General features: G+C 56.4%; 1 protein-coding gene across 1 annotated transcript in view; it reads left to right on the top strand.

Moving 5' to 3' along the window:
- Positions 1–4,522, top strand: part of PTPRS (protein tyrosine phosphatase receptor type S) — a 65,923-nt gene that overhangs the window by 40,494 nt on the left and 20,907 nt on the right.

Raw genomic sequence — 4,522 nt, 5'->3', positions numbered from 1 at the left:
CCCGGGGGTGCCCGCAGGCCCCGCTCCCCCCCGCCCCCGGGGCCTGGAGCCCTGGGGGGCCCAGGTTCGCCCCCTAGGTCGGGGACAGGTATCGACCCCACCTTCTCTCCTCCTCGCCCCCGTCCTGTATCTGGGGCTTATGGAACAGGCACGCTGTGCCCACTCCTAGGCTTGGGGAGGGCTGTGTGAGGCCGTCCCAGCTCACACCCCATCGAGCACAGTGCACGGAGACCGACCGCCTCCCCAGATGGCCCTGCCCCCCGAGGCAAGGTCCCCCATTGCCAGGGGCAGGAGTAGGAGGGGAGGGGGTACAGGTCCCAGGACAGGCTCTTGAATCCCTGGAGCTCTTTGCTGTGCCTGCCCTGCCTCCCTGTCACAGACAAGTCACCTTTGGCCAGAACACTGTAGCCGGCAGCTGGCTCTGGGCCACGTTGTGGCCCCTACTGCCACCCTCCTTGCCTGGTCTGAGCTCAAGGCCTAGGCAGGCCCCTGATCGTGCTGTCTCCCTGCCTCCCCTCCTCCCTTTGCCCCTCTTCTGTGCTCAGCCTAGCCCGTCGTGGCGTCCACCGCTGTGGCCTCCACCGCTGTGGCCCTCTTCCCCTCCCCTCCCCCTTCTCAGTCAGTCACAGCGCACCGCCCCAGGCCTTGTTCCGGAAGCAGCCTCGGTGTTCAGACCTTCAAGTCCCCCCTGGGTGTGTGCACACAGGGGGTCACGGGTCAGTCGTGAGTGACAGCAGCTTGGGCCTGGGTATCTGAGCCACTGGGATCAGGGGCCTCGGAGACGCAGCACCCCTGCCACCCCAGCTCCCTTCCCTCCTCCCTACTCCCCCGTGCTGAGCCGAGCGCTCTGCAGCTCCCGGCGTCTGGGTGTGTTTGTGCGTGAGGCGATCAGTGAGGGTGTCCTGTGGCTTGGGTGGCCACGTGAGAGAGACTGGCACAGGTGCCGCGAAGGTGAGTACGCGCTGGTCTCAAGCAGGTTCACAAAAACAGCCCACCCTGCGTGCCACCCCCACCAGCCTGTGCCCCAGCTGCTCTGGGCTACACAGAGTCCAGAGCCCAAATTGAGCCCCCTCAAACTTTCTGGCCCACGGCCAAGAGCCACGCCTGCCCCGAAATGGGGAATCTGGAACTACCTGCCCCCCATGCCCGTCCATGGGTCTGTCCCACCGTCCTCCCATCCCCTAAGATGTCACTCAGGTTGGGCTGGATTGTGAAGGAGGCGGCCTCCACAGTCGTCAAGAAAGAGGCTTTGGCCCAGCCATGCGAACCTCCGGGGCGGCCCAGGACAGGGAGTGGGGGAGAAGGGACTCCCCACTTCTCACCCCAAGACGGGTGGGGCCGGAGAGAACTGGCAGCAAGACTCAGGGCCAGGCATACCCCCTGGGGACTGCGGGCTTCTTAGGCTGAACTGAAGGGTAGGTGGAGGCCAGACCACTCAGCCGTGGGTCTCCCCACACCGTCTCACCTTCCCGCCTCGTCGGCGCCAGTCTGGAACTGCAGCGTGCCCACACTGGGGGCCGGAGCAGGGCTTGGGCCCGCTTGCGTCCGGAGACCCACCCAGAGCTCGGTCTGGCCTTGTAGATCAGCACTCCGCCACTCCCTCTCTCGTAAGAGAGTCTTATAAGTTAGCAGTTGAAGAGTGGAAGGTAGGTAACCAGACTGGGAGTTTTCTGGAAGGCGTCTTTCTTTCTTTTATTATGGTTTTTCTCATCATCACCACCATCACTGTTGTTTCTTATTTTATTATGGTTTTGATTTTATTTTTCCTCCCCCTTTCTCAGCGAATCCATTCCTTCCAGTACATTCTTTGGTTGGTTTTTCCACCACTGCCTGATTCCCCCAGGCACTTTTGGTTGGGGTGGCTGGTCAAGAAATGGGGGAGAGGGCCCTAAGTGTCTGGTATCAGAGGAGGGGACGCCGGCATTTACCTTAAGTGAGGCCGGAGGGTCATTCTGGTTGAAGTAAGCCATTGGAGAGGCTTCTGAGGTGTCTGGTAGTCTGATGTCTTTGAGGGCAGGGGCCTCTGATTCTTCCCTGGGTGGCCCTGGCATGGGGTCTGCACGTAACAAGTACTCTCTAAACACGTGCTCAGGGAACAAATGGGCCTGCCATGATGGCAAGGGTTCTCTGTGCCTTGACAGGAAGCAAAGCCAGTGGCCTCTCTGGGCCTCCCTGCAGGCAAGGAAAATTCTGGAGCCATGGGCAATTGAAGTCCTGTGGTTCCAGCCATCCTCAGCTGGCCTGAGGCTGAGGTCTGAGTCCCCATTCTCACATCAAGACAGCCCCTGGACAACCGCTGAGCTGGGGTTCAAATCCTGGGTCTTGCCACATGCCCGTGGCAAGGCAGCTTTGCTGTTTCCAGCCTCAGTTTCTTCATCTCCAAAGTGGGAGGTGATACGCAGAAAGCACCCAGGGTAGGTGGGGTCTGGCACCCAGTAGGTACACAGCCAATGGCCATAGAAAACCAGGCAGCTGGGCTTTGAAACTGATCTCCCCACGTGTAATGTGGAATGAGGCTGGAGGGGTGATAGTTCCGGCCGTTTGTGTGTCTTGAGAATTAAATGAGGTATCATCGGGGGACACATTTTGAGTGTAAAGGGCTTAGGGTACGGGGTGTGCAGAAGATGCGATGCATAGACTGTGAGGTTTGTTACCAGGAATGGCCTTAATATAGTCTCATAGTAGGTACTGAGCAGATGGGGACTTAATGTTATTCCCATAAAGCCCTTAACACACACAGTAGGTGCTTAATATGTGAGAACTATTGCTGTTATTTAACAAAGCCCTTTCTTAGCACGCTGCCTGGCACACCATGGGTGCTTCATAAATGCTCCTTTAAATCTAAGCACGATTGTCATGGTGCTAGGCCCATAATTGGCACCCAACGAATGGAAGCTGTTAGTCATTTGTAACAAGCTTTCCCTGGTGCCCCGTGCATAGTAGGCGCCCCAAACACGGGGGCTATGATTATTGTTGTGTGAAGCCCTTAGCATAATGGCTGGCATACAGTAAGTGCTCGATAAGTGGCACTTGATTGAAGAAGATTGCCTGGCTCTAGGCACATAGTAGGTGCTCAGATAGGAGCCATTGTCCCTCTGATGGGGCCTAGAATGGGTTTTGGGTACACAGGTTTTGCTCAAAGCGTAACATTGTCGTCTGCAAAGCCTTTGGCACTGGGTGTGCAAACAGTAGGTGCTCAAGAAGTGAAAACTGGTACCATTTATGTAGCAGGCCCTTAGCACAGCCCTCGGCACACAGTAGGTGCTTAAGAAGCAAGGACTATTAATGTTCTACAAGGCCCTTAGCACACTGCCTAACACATAGGAGGTGTTTAGTAGGTAGGGACTGTTGCTGTTTTTTCAGTAAGGCCCCTACCACAGGGCCTGGCGCGTAGTAGGTCCTCATTATGTGGGGGCTAGTATTGTCTGATAAAGTCCTTAGCACAGTACCTGGCATGGAGTAGGTTCCGTGTGAATGGCACCTGCTGTTTTTATCTTTGGAGGGCTCTGGATGCCCAGCCCACAGCAGGCGCTCAGTGAATAAGACTTGGCCGTTGATTCTGACGGTGTTAGCGTAGTGGCCTAAGAACTATGATCGGCAAAGACCTTGGCACACGGTAGTTGCTAATCGGGGCTGTCCTGTCTGTAAAGTCCTGAGCCTGCTACCAGCCCAGGTGTCCCGTTCACAGGCACTTGTATTATGCCTCTACAAAGCCCTTGGCGTGCCTACTGGCAAACAGTAGGTGCCTGGCAAACAGTAGGTGCTCAAGACACGGACATTATTTTGTCTTCCAAGGAGGCTGAGAGGGTGGTCCTAGTTGAAGTAAGCCATGGAGTGGCCTCCGGGGCCCCAGATAGAGCAGGTGTTCGGTACATAGATGCTTTTCCCGGTGACCTGTGAAGCTCTGACACTGTGTCCAGCATACAGTAGGCGCCCAGTAAATGGGACTTTCACTGCTTTTATGTGGCAGTGCTACTCCCCTGGCACACAGTAGGTGTTTGGCAAATAAACACATTTACTTTTATCCTATATAAAGCTCAGCACTATGCCTGGCACACAGTAGGTGCCTGATAAATGGGGCTTTTATTGCAAGTATCTGGCATGGTGCCTGGCACACAGTAGGTGTTCCATAAATAAGTCCATTTGCTGTTCTCCTGTGACGCCCTTGGCTCTGCCTGGCACATAGCAGGGGTTCAACAGACAGATGCTCTTCCTGTTCCTCTGCGATGCCCCTGGCGCCGTGCCCAGTGCACGGTAGGTGCCTCATGCACGCGGATGTTACTGCTACCCGCCGGGACCTCCTGCGTGCCGGGCAGGTGCAGCCCCGGGCGCTGAGCGCAGTGTTCTTGGCCAGCCCTCCCGGCCCCCATCCCCACCCGTCCATCTCACCTTTGGTTGACACCCACTTCTTTTGGGTTCGACTTCTCTTTGGTTTGGTTCTGTTTTGTTTGTTATCATCTTCTGTTTTATTTTCTCTTTCCCATCTTTTGTTTCCCCGCCCTCCCCGTTCATCCCGCCTCCC

The sequence above is a fragment of the Ailuropoda melanoleuca genome, chromosome 4 (assembly GCF_002007445.2).
Source record: "Ailuropoda melanoleuca isolate Jingjing chromosome 4, ASM200744v2, whole genome shotgun sequence".
NCBI lineage: Eukaryota > Metazoa > Chordata > Mammalia > Carnivora > Ursidae > Ailuropoda > Ailuropoda melanoleuca.
Note: the sequence above shows the minus strand (reverse complement) of the source record. Positions and strands in the feature narration are given on the sequence as shown.